At 41.6% G+C, this 19097-nt stretch overlaps 1 non-coding gene across 1 annotated transcript; it reads right to left on the reverse strand.

The window, feature by feature from the left end:
* Positions 1-9410: 9410 nt before the first annotated feature.
* On the reverse strand, positions 9411-9546 carry LOC132537344 (small nucleolar RNA SNORA70). Its single transcript, XR_009548792.1, has one exon. It is a non-coding gene; the product is annotated as a small nucleolar RNA SNORA70 (small nucleolar RNA).
* Between the last annotated feature and the right edge of the window lie 9551 nt (positions 9547-19097).

Raw genomic sequence — 19097 nt, forward strand, 5'->3', positions numbered from 1 at the left:
TCTTCCCCTCCTCTCTCCATTTCTCTCTGTCCTATCTAACAACAACAACATCAGTAACAATAATAACTACAACAACAATGAAAAACAACAAGGACAACAAAAGAGAAAATAAATAAATAAAATATAAAAAAGGGCAATAAAAAGGACAATATATATATATTAATGATGACCCAGGAAGGAACATCTGGATTTTGTCATATCCTAGTTTTGTTTACCAGCTTAAGCCCTGTTTTTCTTCCAGATAAGACATGTCCGCTGTCTACATCTGGTCTCTATCCTAACAAACTGTTTACAAAAATATGTATTTTTAGCAGAAAAAAGTTCCTTTTCTTCCTGCTTTGAGGCTTAGTCCAATTAACATTGACTACAAGGAAGTCAAGAAATCAGCCCAAGTGTCCAGCACAACTCTGGACAAAACTAAACGGGATTCAAACAATGAAACTCATCAGAGACATGTAGAATGTAGTAAGAGAGAATCAGGAAATTAAAGCCTTGTATTGTTTTATTTTGCCATGGAGGCAGAACATTGATGTAGTATGTAATAAGTAATGTGGTAAAGGTTTCCATGGTTAAGTTTCTGTGTGTTATTTTTCAAGTCAAATCTTCTTCTCAAAGAAAGTCAAGATAGCTGTGCTCTTACCCAGTCTTCATGTGTCATCTGTTGAGGAAACCCTGCTGTTGTCTCCTAACATGGGCTAAGCAGAACAGTTCTGAGTTCCTTTGAATGAAGAAAGGATTGATTTCTAAACACTCTGGGAACTGAGTCATAGTAAGAAGAGTCAGTTTAAATAAGATAAGAAGGAATACAGCAGATCCCTGGGAATGGGGAGGCTTTCTGCAGCACTCCCTGGTCCCTAGGGTCAGTTCTGGTTCAGCAATCTCTGTGACTCCTTCTATTTCTGTCATTACCCTTCCAATGTTATTTTTTCTCAGCCTTGCAGAAAGAGGACTTTGCGAATCAGGACTTGCTCCTCTAAACAGACAAAATCCAGTCATCCAGAAAAGTTGGAAAACTCGTTTAGTTAGAGGACATGAAGAAATCAACCTTGCTTCTAGGGGAGTTAGTGATGGGGGTGGGAGGGCTAGCAGTGTGATAGTGAGCATAAACACGGGCTCAGACCTCTCGGGACACAGAGTAGAACTGGCTACAGAAGAGGGAGGGAAGAAAATGCTGGCAGCCTCTGCCCTGTGAAAGAGATCTGGGCTGACAGAAAGATTTTCTTTCCAGGAGCAGAGCCTGCCAAACCTTTCATTCATTCCTCTACCTTGGGCAAAACACAAAAAGCTGAGAATCTGAATTCTGAATCACCTCCTTAGAATGATAGTTTGGAGGAAGAAATCATTTCACAAGCTTCTTTTCCTTCTCTTCTCCTCTCTTCTCTTCTCTTCTCTTCTCTTCTCTTCCTCTTTCTTCTTTCCTTCCTTTCTTTCTATTCTTTCTCTTTTCTCTTCCCCTCCTTCTTCTCCTCAGACTTTCCTTTTAAAAAAATATTTATTAAAAATTATTTATTATTATTATTTATTAAAAATAAGAAGGAGAAGACCAGAAATTCACTCTTGCACATGCAATGCCAGGGATTAGAACTCAGGACATCATGCTTGAGAGTTCAGCATTTTACTCTGTGTCACCTTCCTGGGTCACATTCCTTTTATTTTCACACACAGGCTTGTTTTTATTTCAGTAAATTCAAGTTAAAGAGGAAGAGATCACTGGGGACAGTGGTAGCAGAGAGGCCGTTGATGTGGGTTGGGTTTCTATATTTAAACTGTCTGGTAGACATGTTTCTTCATAGCTCCTGCTTGTGCTCCCTGAGAAGAGATTTTTTTCACTGCTACATCCTCAGTGCCAATGAATTATAGAAGCTCAGCAAAAATGTACTGAATATGCACAATAGCTTACAGTGAATCAATAAATGAAGCAAGCAAGTAGAAAGACCTAAAAAGACACCTTCAAGTACCTAATGAAATTGTTTCTACTTAGACATAGATATCCTCCTCACCTATTCCCTATTATACTTTCCTCAGTCACTCCAAAAGCTAACCTTATCAAACTAAGGACTACAATAGCTGAATAAGGGCAAGAGATTGACTCTTTAGTCACTAACAGGCCACCCCATCAGCTGGGGCCCTAATTGGGGAGTCCTGAGATTCCCAAACAGACATGATGGGTCTAGACCTCAAATAAACCCCTCTCTTCATTGTTACCAGTCATCTCTATCAGGAACAACACAATAGACCCCTTTGTGGGCCCCTATAGGACCTTGCCCTCAACTTGGATCAACAACGGTAGAGAATGTTCCATCCTCTGAAGGGAGGCTGGACAATATACTCTATGCTACCCCTGAGGAAGATGGGTCCTGAAATTGGTGCAATTTGCAGTGTTCTTACTGATGACCACAGAATGCAAGTTCGGACCTACAGGGATGTAGAGGTCATAGGCTCCTATGCCGAATATGGGCCCCAGATCAAATCGATGGGGTTTACAGTCAACAATATTTATACACTTTTCCCATATTTGGGAGCTACTGTCTTCCCTGATCCAGCTTCCTAACCCTTTTTCCAGCCATGACATCATCTCCCCAGACAATAACCTGGGTCCACCTGCATACAAGATGTCACGTTCAGGCAAAAACTAATAAAGTCATAAGCCCTTTGGAATATACCTAAAATAGACCCACTAGCTATTTCCAAAACGAAGACCCCAAATCTTCATCTGCAATATTCCAGCCTTTAGGTTCATGATTAGTTAACAATTTGTATGGCTTTATATGTTAACTCTTTTTCAGCCACCAGGTTCCAGATGCTAACATGATGCCAACTGGACTTCCTTGGACAGATGACCCACCAATGTGCCCTGGAGCCCTGCTTCCCCAGAGCTCTGCCCCACTTGGAAAAGAGAGAGACAGGCTGGGAGTATGGATTGATCTGTCAATGTCCATGTTCAGTGGGGAAGCAATGACAAACCAGACCTTCCACCTTCTGCACCCTATAATGAGCTGGGTCCATACTCCCAGAGGGTTAAAGAATAGGAAAGCTATCAGGGGAGGGGATAGAATATGGAGCTATGGTGGTGGGATTTGTACTCTTCTTATCCTATGGTCTTGTCAGTGTTTCCATTTTATAAATAAATAAATTAAAATAAAAAATAAAATTCAAAAAAATGTACTGAATAAGGTCAGGTGGTGACACACCCGGTAGAGTGTACATGTTATCATGCATAAAGCCAGAGGTCCAAACCCTCAGTGCCCACCTGCAGGGAGAATGAGAAAGAGAAGTTTCACGAGTGGTGAAGCAGTGCTACATCTCTCTCTCTCCCCCTTCCCTTTCAATTTCTCTCTCTGTCTCTATAAAAAAAAAATGAATAAATGGGGGGGTAGAAAGAAAAATGACTAGAGTTTGCATCACCAGGTTCCAGGTGTCATCAGGATGCCGGCCAGACTTCCCTGGATTGAAGACCCCACCAATATGTCCTGGAGCTCAGCTTCCCCAGAGACCCACCCTACTAGGGAAAGAGAGAGGCAGACTGGGAGTATGGACCGACCAGTCAACGCCCATGTTCAGCGGGGAAGCAATTACAGAAGCCAGACCTTCTACCTTCTGCAACCCACAATGACCCTGGGTCCATGCTCCCAGAGGGATAGAGAATGGGAAAGCTATCGGGGGAGGGGGTGGGATATGGAGATTGGGCGGTGGGAATTGTGTGGAGTTGTACCCCTCCTACCCTATGGTTTTGTTAATTAATCCTTTCTTAAATAAATAAAAAAATTAAAAAATAAAAAATAAAAATAATAAAATAAATAATAAAATAAATAAAAAAATAAAAAATAAAAAAAGAAAGAAAAATGAACCAGCAATAACCCTTGTAGCAATAAAAATAAGGTACTGTATGAACAAGTCAAATCAACTATACTGAATGAACAAATCAACTGGCTAATGTACAGACCGGTGCTACTGCACCTGGACATTTGGTTATATAGTCTCTGAAGTCTGCAAGATGTGGGTTTGACATTTTATAGGCTTTACTGAATCTTACCGAGCTTCAGTTTCTCCTTTATAAAATGAGAGATGGCCTACCACACTCAGGAAAGATGGAGAGAGGCTGGGGGTGTGGCTCTACCTGTCAATATCTTTGTCCAGCGGAGAAGGAATTACAAAAGCCAGACCTCCCACCTTCTGCACCCCAAAAAAGGATTTTGGTCCATAATTCCAAAGGAATAAATGGTAGAGGAAGATGACCAGAGGGTTCTGAACCCCATTCCACCAGGAACCGAAGTGTCTGTCACCAGGAACCTTGTTTTTATACCATCACTGAAATGGAAATGAATTTGGAAAACACCAGAGGAAGCCAGGCATTGCTTCTTCTTCTTTTTTTTTTTTATTTTTATTGATGATTTAATAATGCTTAACAAGATTGTAGGATAAGAGGGGTACAGTTCTCATCACCAAAATTCCATGTCCCACTCCCTTCATTGGAACTTCCCTATTCTTTATCCTCTGGGAGTATGGACCAAAATTCTTTATGGGGTACAGAAGGTGGAAGGTCTAGTTTCTATAATTGCTTCTCCACTGGACATGGATGTTGACAGGTCAATCTATACCCCCAGCCTGTTTTATTTTCTTTTTTTATTATTATTTCCTTAAAATATTTATTTTTTAAAGTAAAAATCATATCAATGTACCATGGGTTTATGACACATGCTTAAGGGTATTAGGTGGAAACAATATTATAAAGACCAGGGAGAAAGGAAAGGGCGTAATACAGATCGAGATAATATATTAATGTTTTCAAAAACTCTATGTCAATAACTTTAATAGCACAGATGACACAAATTCCATGTAAAACACAAACTACCAAAGTTCACAAAATAATACGCGTATAACAACCTTTGAATTGTGTCTATATAAGAGGGGGAAAATAGATTGAATGCCTCAAACTTTTTGATACATAGACCCCAGTTCTGAATATATATTCCTTCATAGCCTGTTTCTATCTTTCCCTAATGGGATAGGGTTCTGTAGAAGTGAGACTTCAGGATATATTGGTGAAGTTGTCTGCCCAGGGAAGGTGGGATGAAATCCTAGTCACATCTGTAACTTGATGGCTGAAAAGGCAGTAAGATAAAAAGTAAGACAAATTGCTTAATAAATAAGAACCCAAAGATGGGAATAGAGCAGATAAAATAAGGGGTCTTTGTGTGGGAAGAATCTAGGATGTCTACTTTAAGTATGTTCCAAGGGGCCCATGACTTTATTAATTGTTGCCTGAGCCTGATAGCTAATATGCAGATGGACTAAAAATATTGTCTGGGAAGATGGGGTTAGAGTTGAGAATAGACTAGAAAGCTGAATTAAGGCAAAGAGTAGCTCCCAAATATGAGGAAAGTATATAAATACCACTCCCTGTTAAGCCCATCAGTCTGACCTAGGGCCCCTACATATTCCTATTTAGCAAAGGAGCCTGTGTAACCTCTGAGTCCATGTCAGACTGAGCTTGCAGTTCATGGTCATAGCTCTGGTCAGAACCAGCTGACCAGGAACAGTACCTGGAGAGGGTGTGAGGATTGAGAAAAGAAAGAAGACAGTGAAATGGGATTGGGAGGGTCCCAGCCCAATGACTGAGTGCCCAGATTTATTTTTCTCACAGTCTTTTATACTTACAGCATGCATCTTGTAACTTTGTAAATTCATCAAGACATAAACAAGGTACAGTGAAAGTACATGCAGTCATGGGTGTGAAAGTACATGCAGATAACTAGCTATTTTTACCCAGGGAGTTTGTCTGCAAAGTCTTTATCATTTTCCCAAGGAGTCTTCAAAGTCTTTATCCTTTTCTCAGCTTTCTCTAATCATCCTAAGAGAAAGATCAGGGGCTCACAGAAGGCCTACTTTGCCAGCCTTTTGCTCACAGGCCCAGGGACCTTGCCTTTCAAGGACCTGCTGCCTCCGACACTAGCTAGGAAGGTACTATTTTTTTTTTTTTATGAGAGAGAAAAGGGAAAAAATTAAGGCCACTGGGAAGTAGTAATAGGTGTAGGTGTGACTTAGAAAGGAAGTGAAAGCAGGGGGCTGGGTGGTGGGGCACGGGGCTAAGTGCACATAGTACGAAGCAGTAGGGACCCACACAAAGATCCTAGTTTGAGCCCCCAGTTGTCCACCTGCAAGAGGGGAAGCTTCACAAGTGGTGAAGTAGGCCTGCAGGTGTCTTTCTCTCTCCTTCTATCTTCCCCTCCCCTCTCAATCTCTCTCTATCCTTTCCAAAAAAAAATAATAGTAATAATACAAAGTGAAGGCCACACTATAGAAAAATAGTACATATGTAGTCAGCCCATATCTATGACCTTAGGAGAACTATGGCAGTTTCCAGTGGAGGGGGATGAGGATATAGAACTCTGGTGGTGGGCATGGTACAGAATTATACACTTATTATTTTGTAATTTTATAAACCAATATCAAATCACTAATAAAAATGCAAAAAAAAATCATTGCAACCAGAAAAAATAAAATGAAATGAAATGAGGGCCTAGTAGTGGTGCTCTGGGTTAATTGTACTCACTACCATGTGTGAGGACTTGGTTTTGAGCCCCAGTGCCATGCCTTCGGGGGGGAACTTGACAAGAGGTGAAGCAGCTCTGCAAGTGTCTTTCTCTCTACACGTCTATCGCCCTCTCTGCTCTTGATTTCTATCTGTCCTGTCAAAAACAAATAAGTAAATAAATAAAGGAAACATGGCCATGGAAAGCTGTAGATTTGTCATGCACCTAGAGAGCCCTAAGGATAGCCCTCGTGGCAATTAGAAAATAATAAATAAAATGAGGGCTAATAACACCCACTTCTGGGGGCCATGAGTTAGCTCACCCAGTAAAGAGCACACTTTACTATGCACAAAGAGCCCTGGTCACCACATGGACACACCATACAAGGAGGAATCTTCGTAAGGAGCTGCTGTCCCTCTCTTTGCCTCTCTGTCTTTCATTATCTGGAGGGGGGCAGGGAGGAGTACCCTAGAAGTGGTGGAATTGCACAAGTGTGAAACTCCAGCAAAACCCTAGCAAAAATAAATAACAATGAGACCCACTCCTGTTGGGTTCATGTTTTAAATGAGATAACACCTAAAATGTGCCCAGTACAGAACCTGGTACTTACTAAGTCCCACTTGATTAGCTGTTGCTAAAGCTGCTAGATTTTTTAATGCAGTGAATTCAGAAGTCAGCTGAGCTCACAGACTTAAATGAAGTGGATCTAAGCCACACATCCCTGATCTGCACTTGGCAGATTTCGTAAGTGAGGTGCTATACGATGACAAGTGATGGAGTGGTGGTTTTTAGTCATCGATGACATGAGCTCCTATTTTTGTTAACATATATATATATATGCATATATATACACACATATATACATATACATGCACACACATTGGATTGTCAGAAAAGTCATGATGCGTTTTTGCATAAAAACATAAAAAATACGTCATGACTTTTCTGACAACTCAATGAGCAAGAGAGAGAGAATAAGAAAGGATATGAATATCCAGGGAGTTGGGCGGTAGTACAGCGGTTAAGTGCAGGTGACGCAAAGGATAAGGACCAGCATAAGGATCCCGTTTCGAGCCCCCGGCTCCCCACCTGCAGGGGAGTTGATTCACAGGTGGTGAAGCAGGTCTGCAGGTGTCTCTCTTTCTCTCCCCCTCTCTGTTTTCCCCTCCTCTCTCCATTTCTCTCTGTCCTATCCAACAACAATGACAAGAATAATTACTACAACAATAAAGCAACAAGGAGAATATGAATATCCAGAGCATCACTCTGGCATTATGTGCTGCTGGTGATTGAATTGGAACCTCTTACATGCAAGTCCAGTTGTTTATCTGCTGTGTTACCTCCTGGACTGCAAAGAGTATTCTCTCTTCTCTCTCTCTCACACACAGACTTTTTTTTAAAATTTCTTTATTGGGGAATTAATGTTTTACATCCGACAGTACATACAAGAGTTTGTATATGCATAACATTTCCGAGTTTTCCATATAACAATACAACCCCACTAGGTCCTCTGTCATCCTTCTTGGACCTGTATTCTCCCCACCCACCCACCCCAGAGACTTTTACTTTGTTGCAATATGCCAATTCCAGTTCAGGTTCTACTTGTGTTTTCTCTTCTGATCTTGTTTTCAACTTTTGCCTGAGAGTTCTCTCTCACTTTCTGTCTCTCTCTTTCTCACTCTTGGCAGAGAGGCAGAGAGAGTGAAGAGACCACAGCACTGAAACTTCCTCCAGTGTGACGGGGACCAGGTTTGAACCTGGGTCAAACACCTGGCAGAGCAGCAATACACTATCAAGTGAGCTGTGAGCTGTTTTACCAGCTCTTCTTTTTCTTTTCTTCCTTTTTTTTTTTTTTTCTTTTGTATCTCCCGGACTTTGTGTATGCTCACTTTCACCATTTTTGTTTGTTTGCTTTTATTGTAATAAGAGAGAGAGAGTGTGTGCACAAGAGAGAGCTAGAGCAAGAGAGGGAGAGTAAAGCACTGTTCAGCTCTGGCTTGTGGCTTATGGCTGGGTCCTTGGAGCCTCAGGCATAAAAGTCTTTTTGCATTAACCATTATGCTGTCTCTCCAGACCCAATTTCATGGTTCTGACGAACTTTTTCACACAGATATATACACAGGAATAAAAAGAGACACCACAGCACTGAAGTTACCTCCAGTGTGTCAGAGTACTCCTACGTGGACTGCTTGGGGGCTCAAACCTTGGGCTCGCACATAGAAAAGCAGGCACCCTACCTGGTGAGCTATTGGTCTCTTGTCCTTCCTAAATAGATTTCGTCTTGCCACAGCAAGGTACACAGAGTTGCCATAATCTAGTCTTTCAGAGCACTTACCACTCGTCATCCCCCCCTCCCTTTAAATTCAGCTTTAAAAACAGGGTGGGGTGGTGGGGGAGAGACTCCAGAGTATCACTCTGGCATATACAGAGTCAGGAATTGAACTCAGTATCTCAGGTTTACAAGTCCAAAACTCTACCCACTATGCCGCCTCCTAGATCATAAGTATTCAGCTCTCTCTCTCTCTCTCTCTCTCTCTCTCTCTCTCTCTATCTCTTTCAGCAGGATCTTGATTTATTTCATTGATTAAGGGACACCTCTGAGGCTCTTAGGAGTGCAGGGCCCAACACTTGTCCAGGGGTCCACGGTTGGGGATGTATTTGACTCCACAGCCGTCTAGAATTTGAACTTGGCCCTACGCAGGGCCTCGATCACATGCTCTTTGTTCTGCAGCTTGGTGGGGATGGACATGATGATCTGGCCAATGTGGACTCTGGCCATGGTGCCCTGGGGCTTCCTAAAAGCTCCTCGCATCCCTGTCTGGAGCCTAAGGTTAGGGACAGCAGGAGGTCAGGCATAAATGAACACGGAGTAGGAAGGGCTGTCTCCAGGGTCCCTTAGGGCAGCCTATACAAGCAATAGGCTGCATACACTATCCAGGAGGCTGCTGTTTGCAGCCACTGCACACCAGGCGCCATGGGGAGGGGGCAGCGCGGTTGGCTTAATTGGCTGCAGAAGGTATTCAGCTTTCTATAGAACATGTTATGAAAAAGATTTAGTATAAAATTAGACCCCTCACTTTCTTCTTCCTTTGCTCCTCCTCTTTCCTCTGTTGTGGACAGCAGTGGTGGCAAGTGTCACCCCCCTGCAAGTGTGTAGCCACCAGCCCCTATGGGGCAGAAGAGACTCTTGATGTCAGTCAGTTCATCCTGTTCAGAAAAGGTTAACATAATATTTGCACTGCTTTAGTGGCAGCAGTACTCTTAGCTCCCTGATGGCACAGTGTTGTTCTGCAGAAGGTGGTAGGTTGAACTTGGAGGCTGAGGTCTTGGGTCTGGCTGCCAGCTGGATGAAGTCACTGAATGTAGTAAAGGTTGAACTCCCAATACAGTTTTAGCTTCCTCTGAAGGGCTGCACACCTTAGTGCCATCTTCAAAAAGATGAAACTCACTAGTTCTAAAGCAAGTATTTATTTATTAATTGTTATTGTTATTATTATTACCAGAGCACTGATCAGCTCTGACTTAATAGTGGTGTGAGGGATTGAACCTGGGATTTTGGAGCCTCAAGCATAAGTGTCTCTTTTGAGAGTCTCTTTGCATAACCATTATGCTATCTACCCCTGCCCCAGCAGGTACTTATTTATTGGATTGACACAGAAAGAAATTGAGAGGAGAAGGAGAGGTAGGAAGAGAGAGAGAACATATATATAATTGTGTGTGTGTGTGTGTGTGTGTGTGTGTGTGTGTGTGTGTGTGTGTGTGTGTGTGTAGGGGGTGGAGATAGGAAGAGAGAAAGAAGGAGACCACAGACAGCATCAAAGCTTCCTTTAGAAAGTGTGGTCCATAATTTAATAATGATTAAAAAGATTGTACGATAACAGGTGTACAGTTCATATCATCAGAAGTCAGTATCACATCCTCTCCATTGGCAGCTTCCCTATTCTTTATCCCCCTGGGAGTACGGACCAAAATTCCTCATGGGGTACAGAAGGCAGGAGTTCTGGCTTCTATAATTGCTTCTCCACTGGACATGGATGCTGGCAGGTCAATCCATACCCCCAGTCTGTTTCTATCTTTCCCTAGTGGGGTAGGATTCTGAAGAGGCGAGGTAGTTGTTGAGTTTCAGTATCTTAAATATGTCATCTCACTGCTCCTGGTAGCCATAGTTACCACTGAAAAGTCTAATACAAGTCTGGTTGTGCTGCCTATATAAGTCATTTCCTGGGGCCAGGTGGTGGCGCACCTGGTTGAGTGCACATGTTACAGTGCGATACCAGTTTTGATCCCCTGGTTCCCACCTCCAGGAGGAAAGCTTCACAAATGGTGAAATAGGGCTGCAGGTGTCTCTCTCCCTCCCTATCACCCCCTCCCTCTCGATTTCTACCTGTCTCTATCCAACAAATAAATAAAGATAATTTTTTTAAAAAGTCATTTTCTTCTTTTCCCTGACAACTTGCCTTTTTTTTTTTTTTTTTTTGGTTCTTGACTTTTGATAGTTTTATGTTTCTTAATTTGGTCTACTTAGGTTTAAGAATTTGGAAGTTGTCTCCTTCCTGAACATCTACATCCTGACCATATCCCAGATTTGAAAATTTTCTATTATTTCTTTGAATATGGTTTCTGCTTGCTTTGCTCCTCTCTGAAACCATTATAACTCTGATATTTGCCTTTCTAATGAAATCTCTTGAAGATTTCACTCATTTTTCCTAGACCTTTTTTCTCCTACTTTGAAGTCAAAGAGTGTAGACATTTTTTTCTTCTATTCATGATGTTCTCTCTTCTAGATGAATAACCCCACTTCACTGACTTGCCATTTGAAATTGTGGTGTGCTCACAATGTCCTTCATACACTGTAGCTATTTTCATTTTTTGTAGTGTGAACCTTTGAAGTCCTGCACTTCTTTCTTACTCCATTTCTCCATATTAAATTGAGAGCTTTTTGTATCTTCAAGTTTCCTAACAATGTATTTTCTAAATTCTTTCCCTGGTAGATCATCTAGATCTGCATTATTATCTATCTGGGTGCTGTGTTAATTTTCTATAATGGGAATTTTCCCAGATTTATCCATCTATTTTAGTATCCATCGTTGGCCAGCAGGTAACACTGGTTCTCTTTTGCATGTGAGCTGCAGGAGATGTAAGGACCTTTGAAGAGTGACTTAGTGTTAATGGTGCCTGATGTCCCTTTAAATTTTTTTGTTTTTATGTATTCTTGGATAGAGACAGAGATTTAGAGAGGGTAGGGAGGATAGAGAGGAAGAGAGACAGAGAGATACCTGCAAGCTCTATTTCACCACTCATGAAGCTTTCCCCCTGCAGGTGGGAACCAGGGGCTTGAACCAGGTCCTTGTAACACTAGTGTGTGTGCTTAACCATGTGCACCACCACCTGGTGCCCTGATGTCTCTTCAACAGAGCCTTAGACTGAGGGAGAGAGGGATTCCAGATCTCTTTCAGCTATCCCCAGGTTGTTTCCTGAAAGCTGGAACTTTGCTGTGAGGTTTAAGTCATTTACCACCCTCAGATAGTTTCACAATACTCTCTAGGATCTTTATGGCAGCTGAGACATCTTAGCATTTGACCTGTATTCCTTTTGCCAAAAGGGTACATTGTTCAGTTCCTTTATTTTCCTATGGGCTCCCTGGTGTTTGCTCAAGTGCTGTGGTCTCCACAGCTCTAAAAAGCAGTTAGAAGCTTCTTTTCCTAATCCATACAGTTCCTGAATGGTGTTGCATAGTTTCTTTAATCCACCATCAGACTTTGAAGTGATTGCAGTTATGTCACCTGCCAGCAATGTAGTGTCCAGCATGTGCTTCAGTCTTTCTCTTCTCCTCTTGTTCCCTCCTGTACATACACAATCACAAAACATCAGTGATATTTATTTTTCTTTAACAGAAATCCTGGTTCTGCTCTGATGTAATTTGCTGAGATATTTTGTTTTAATAATTGTTTTCAGGGAGACAGTCAATCTCCCGACGTTACATTTCCATAATTCTACATTGAGAGTCCTCTCCCATGCATCTGTTATCGTGATTTTTAAATTTTCTGTTTGCTATATTTTTGTATGCTAATTTGTTCCTTTTGCTCAAAGTGTATCCTTTTGTCTCAAAGTGTATCTTTGAGACTCCCTGTTGTATTTTTAGTTCAACTATTATATCCTCAAGTCTAAGACATGCTCAGACATTTCCTGTATTTTATCTGTCTTTGTAGTTCTCAGTGTTTCGTTGTGTGTGTCATGCCAGAGAACAAACATCATCTTAGTAGGAGGCAAGCTGTCTGGAAGCCTGTGGACCCATGTGTGGGAAGGGTAGATTTTTTACTGGGATTACTTGCCATCTGTTTCCAACAAGTACCACAGATAAAAGTAAAGATAAATTAATAAAAGTTGCTACTAAACTATTGAAAAAAAAAAAAAAAGAAAGTGTGGTCCAGGCTCAAACCTGGGTCATGCACATGGCAAAACAGAGCACTAATCAAGTGAGCTATTTTTTTTTTCGGCCTACCACAAACACTTCAAAATGAAACGAACTTCTCTCTCCAAAAATTCTCATTTCAACCACTAGGTCCTAGAACCCTCAGCCCTCCCCACTCCTGTCCAGCTCCTTAGGTGTCTGATTCTTAAAGAACCACATCCTTCCTGATTTCCCTTCCAGAGCAGCTAGCTCTCCATTGCTACTACCCCAATTTCTGGTGTCTAACAGTAAGTTGCCAACCAGGGGCTCTGAGCTGGTACCACTGTCTAACTTGGATTCTGATTCCTAGTGTCTTAAGTTATGGTCCCAATCCTGTCCTGACTCTGCTAGCTCACAACCTGCTCCCCTTCAGGCTGGGAAGACAAACTCCAGGCCCTCTATGGTTCTTCTAGTGCCTCTCCTCCCTGTAACCAAAACTGTTGGATACACGGGGACTGTCTACATACACTCTTGTAAGAGTTCTTTCTCTGTCTGCCACCTCTGGGGGAGTAAAAAAAAAAAAAAGAACAGATCTTTGTCTTCCAGAGTCCTTGGCACAGTAAGTGCTTATGAATTACTACTTTGGGGGTTCACTGGCAATACTTCAGGTGTTTTCATATCTTTGACAGAATGAAAACAAGGAAATGAAAGATACGACAGCATCAAAGCTTCTTTCTATGTGATAGGGGCTGGGCTGGAACATGGGTCATCCACAAGGCAAAGCAGTCCATAATCGAAATGATTTCTTCCTTTCTTTCTTTTTTCCTTTCTGTCTTTCTTTGTCTCTCTTTTTCTTCCTTCTTCCCTTCCTTCCTTCCTTCCTTCCTTTCTTCCTTTTTCTTTACCATCAGGGTAACTGCTGGGGCTTAATGTCTGGATGACGAATCTACCACTCCTAGCAGCCATTTTTTCACTTTTATTTTTAATTTGGTATGACAGAAAGAAATTGAGAGGAGAGAGAAAGATAAAGAGGGAGAAAGAGAGACACCCACAGCATTGCTTTACCACTTATACCTTGCTTCAGGTGGGGACTTGGACCTGAACCTTGCATATGGCAATGTGTTCATTCAACCAGGTATACCACCACCCAGCCCCTTCAGTGAACTATTTCACTGGTCCTGGATGTCAGATAATTTAAATATGTAGATAATTTCTCTCCTTTTTTTTTTTAACCTCCAGGGTTATTGCTGGGGCTTGGTGCCTGTACTAATGAATCCACAACTCCTGGAAGCCATTTTTCCCATTTTTGTTGCTCTTGTTATTGCTGCTGTTGTTGAATAGGACAGAGAGAAGTCAAGAGAGGAGGGGGAGACAGAGAGGAGGAGAGAAAGATAGATACCTGCAGACCTGCTTCACAGCTTGTGAATCGACCCCCCTGCAGGTGGGGAGCCGGGGGCTTGAACTGGAATCCTTGCACCAATCCTAGTGCTTCGCACCATGTGGGCTTAACCTGCTGCATTACTGCCCGGGCCCCTCTTTACTTCATCTTTGCTACTAAAAAAGAAGAAGGAGGAGGAGAACGAGGAGGAGGAGGGGGGGAGGAAAAGGAGAAGGAGAAGGAGAAGGAGGAGAAGAAGAAGAAGAGGAAGAAGAAAGCAGTCTTGTAGCCCAAGAGGTGACACAGCGAATAGAGTACCAGATTTGCAAACAAAACCCTGAGTCCAGTTCCCAGCATTGTATGTGCCAGTGTGACACTCTAGTTGTTTCTCTCTTAATAATGAATAAATATATCTTTAAAAAATATATCAGGCTTAGCCTACCAGCAGATGATTGGCTAAAGAAGTTATAAGATATATTCCATGGAATACTACTTTGCAGTCAAAAAAAGATGGCATTGTGTCCTTTGGGATAAAATGAATGGAGCTGGAAGTGATTCTATTAAAGTTATAAGTAAGGAGATGAAAGTCAAGTACCAGATGTTTTCTTTTTTCTTTTTCTTTTTTATATTTATTTTCCCTTTTGTTGCCCTTGTTGTTTTTCATTGTTGTAGTTATTATTGTTGTTGTTATTGATGTCGTCATTGTTGGATAGGACAGAGAGAAATGGAGAGAAGAGGGGAAGACAGAGAGGGGGAGAGAAAGATAGACACCTGTAGACCTGCTTCACCACCTGTGAATCAACTCCCCTGCAGGTGGGGAGCTGGGATCCTTAACACCGGTCCTTGTGCTTTGCACCATGTGTGCTTAACCCGCTGCGCTACTGCCTGACTCCTGTCCCAGATGTTTTCAACCATATGTGGAATCTAGAGAACTGACACAGATGAACTTGCAACAAACCAAAACACAGAAACAAGTAAACTGTTTATAAGACTTATGAGAATTATGGTGGTTATCTTTGGGAGGTGAAAGGGTGGAGACACAGAACTCTGGTGGTGGGTGTGGTCTGGAAATATACACTGTTATTTTACAATTGTGTAACCCAATTTGCAATTTACAATTGTGTAACTGTTAATGAAAAAATATCAAGCGTATAGATCTACAATTGACATACCATAAAATGTACCAATCTATTATGTGTGTAATTTTTATGAGCTGTTTACAACCATACAGAGCCTTAATATCAGCAGAATCAGATTCAGTCACTTATCGAGATATTTCTGTCACCTCCAAACATCCCCTCCCTGCTTCCTGACCTCCATCTCTGGCCATCACTGCAGCTTCACACTCATTTTTATACTCAACATCTTAGTTCCAGTTTTTTTTAATTTTTTTTTTTTAGAACTTCTAAAGTGTGGCCAGACTGCTGGACTGGGCTGGGCTGGACTGGGCTGGGCTGGACTGAGCTGGATCTTTCATTTTGCTGAGGAGTCAGAGAGGACAGAAATGACCCAACTGAGCTGACAGGGCAGGTCCGGGGTCAGCTCCAGAATAACACAGGCTGAGCTAGCCTAGGCGGGAAGGACTGCTAATGACCCAGCCTGGAGAGCCCCATGCCGAGGATGAAGAACAACAAGAAAAGGGAAAAGCCACGGTAGTGTAGAGGGAGGCAGAGTGAAGACATGGCCCACAGAGATGAGAAGGCTGGTGCTATGTTGCAATGCAAAGGTCAGATCCCAACCCCCACCCAGCTTGAACTCAGGCAGATCTTACAGTTTCATTCATCAGGGGGCCCTCTCCCACCTATCTACCAGTCCCAGTTTCTCCTTTCTGCTAGAGGCTGTGGGCAGTTCTCAGTGTTGACAGATCACCAGTTAGGTAAAGTGAGTCTCTGGCCAGCCCTCTGCCCTCCTCACGGGCAGACTAAGTGGGGTGGGTGAGTATGTACTCCATTTGGGGGCATCATCCCACCCAGTAACTCTGCTCCTCTGCTTCCAAATTCATTTCTTTTTGGAATGAATCTCTTCTAGAGGCATCTGGGTTTTTATTTGGGGAAAAAAAAAAAAAAAGAATGGAGGCATGACCTGGAAGGTTGCTCCATGGATAAAAGTTTGAATGCGGGAGCCAGGTGGTGGCGCAGCACATTAAGCACACATGATGGAAAGCGCACGGACCAGCAAACATCAGGATCCCTTCGAACTTCCCACATGCGTGGGGGGGGGAGGGCGTCGCTCACACATGGTGAAGCAGGTCTGCAGGTGCCTATCTTTCTCTTCCCCTTTCTCTTCCCCTCCTCTCTCCATGTCCCATTCAACAATAATGACAACAATAATAACAACAATGACAATAAAGAAGGGCAACAAAAGGGAAAAAATGAATAATTTAAAAAAGTTTGAATGCTTTTGAGGCCGAGAGGTGGGGCACTTGGTAGAGTGTAAAAGACACCATGAGAAAGGACCCAAGTTTAAGCCCCTGGTCTCTGCCTGCAGAGGAGAAGCTTCATGAGTGGTGAAAGAGTGCTTTAGGTGTCTCTCCCTATTTCCCCTTCCCTCTCAATTTCTCTCTGTCCTATCAAATAATAGAATCCAATAGAGTTGGACTCTAGGTTGTAAAGTCTTGAATTCCATCCCAGGCATCTCATGTGCTAGAGTGATGTTCTGGTTCTCTCTCTCTCTCTCTCTTTAATAAATTAATAAATCTGGGCCAGTAGTTTAGCTCACTTGAATAATGTAGTTGCTTTGTCACATGCACATCCCAGGTTTGAACTTTGCCCCCACTGCCCTGAAGGAAGCTTTGGTACTATGGTGTCTTTTGCTCTGTCTCTCTATCTCTGTGTCTTTCCAATACAAAAAAGAAGAAGAAAGTGAGCCTGGAGTAGTGAAGCCCTAGTAACAATAAAAAAAAAAATAAAATAAAAAAAGGAAAGAGAAAGTAAAGGAACATTTATTGAACTACATATTTACTTGAGGGAAAAAATGCTAAATAGGAAGTTCAGTAGAAAATTGGGACAATTTATAGAAAACTAGGAAAATTCAAACAGTAAGAAAAAGGAGAAGGGGTAGCCAGGAGGTGGCGCAGCGGATAAAGCAGTGAACTAAATTGTTCTACCCCTGACGTTGCATGTGCCAGAGTGATGCTCTGGTTCTTATTTCACTCTATTCCATCTCTCTTGTGAGTAAATATCTTAAAAGAAAGAAAGAGAAGAAAAGAAAAGAGGTGGTGGGTGCATTGACTGATTGGTACATACATATGTGTTAAACTATACCTCTGAAAACTTTTAGTTCTATAAACCAATGCTAAATCAATATTTCTTTTTTATTAAAAAAAAAAAAAAGACAAGATGGAACTTGGAAAAAGAGAACAATCATTTGCAACAGACTTACATGCCAGAGGTTCTGAGAACCAGGTTTAATTCCCAGTCTGACCATAAACCAGAGTTGAGCAGTACTCTGGTGGTAAAAAACAAACAAACAAAAAAAAAACTACCACAAAACAAAACAAACAAAAGAAACAAAGGCAATGAAAAAAAATTCTCTATTAGGGACCACATGGTGCACCTGGTTAAGTGTACACATTACAGTGCCCAAGGACCTGTGTTCAAGCCCTCAGTCCTCACCTGCAGTGGGAAAGCTTCATAAGTGGATGAAGCAGTGTTGCAGGTGTCTCTCTCTCTCTCTCATCCTCTGTTACCCATTCCCTCTAAATTTCTAACAAATAAAATAAAGTTTAAAACTTAAAAAAAAAAAATTCTCTCCAGATCTTGCTTCTTTTTTTTTTTTTTTTTTTTGCATTTTTGTTTATTTTTGACAAGAGTACTGCTCAACTCTGGTTTATGGTAGTACTGGAGACTAATCCTGAATACGGTTTTATTTCACTGTATTTATTTATTGATAGGAAAGAGAGAAATTGAGAGGGGAAGAGAAGATAGAAAGGGAGAGAAAAAGAGAGATACCTATAGTATTGCTTCACTGCTCATGAAGCTTCTTTCCTCCACATGGAGTCTGGGGGCTTGAACTCATGTCCTTGCACACAGTACTGTGTGTGCTCAACTAGATGTACCAACACACAGCTTTATATTTATTTTTTAATATTCATTTTATTTACTGTACTCTGGTACATATGTGGTTGAGGTTTAAACCAGGAGCCTCAGGAATGCAAGTCTGATGCTTGACCAGCAGAACCATTTCTTCAGTCACCAAAATATTATTTTATTTTTAATTAATTGATTATTTAAAATGCTTACTGCCACCAGGGTTATTTCTGGGTTTTGTTGCCTCCTATACAAATCCATTGCTCCCAGATGCCATTTTATCTTTCATTTTTAAAAATTTCTTTTTATTTTATTTTATTTTATAGAACAGATAGAAATTGAGAGAAACCCCCACACCTATGGACATATAATCTTTGATAAGGGACCCAAAGTATTAAATGGAGGAAGGAGGCTCTCTTCAATAAATGGTGCTGGGAAAACTGAGTTGAAACATGCAGAAGAATGAAACTGAACCAGTTTATTTTTTTTTTAATAATTTCTTTATTGGGGAATTAATGTTTTATATTCAACAGTAAATACAATAGTTTATATATGCATAACATTTCTCAGTTTCCCATATAACAATACAACCCCCACTAGGTCCTCTGAAGGACCTGTATTCCCCCCTACCCCCACCCCAGAGCCTTTTACTTTGGTGCAATACACCAGTTCCAGTTCAGGTTCTACTTGTGAACTACTTTATCTTACCAGAAACAAAAGTCAACTCCAAATGGGTCAAGGACCAGGATCTTAGACCAGAAACTATC

The sequence above is a fragment of the Erinaceus europaeus genome, chromosome 2, assembly GCF_950295315.1.
Source record: "Erinaceus europaeus chromosome 2, mEriEur2.1, whole genome shotgun sequence".
In the NCBI taxonomy this organism is placed as follows: Eukaryota; Metazoa; Chordata; class Mammalia; order Eulipotyphla; family Erinaceidae; genus Erinaceus; species Erinaceus europaeus.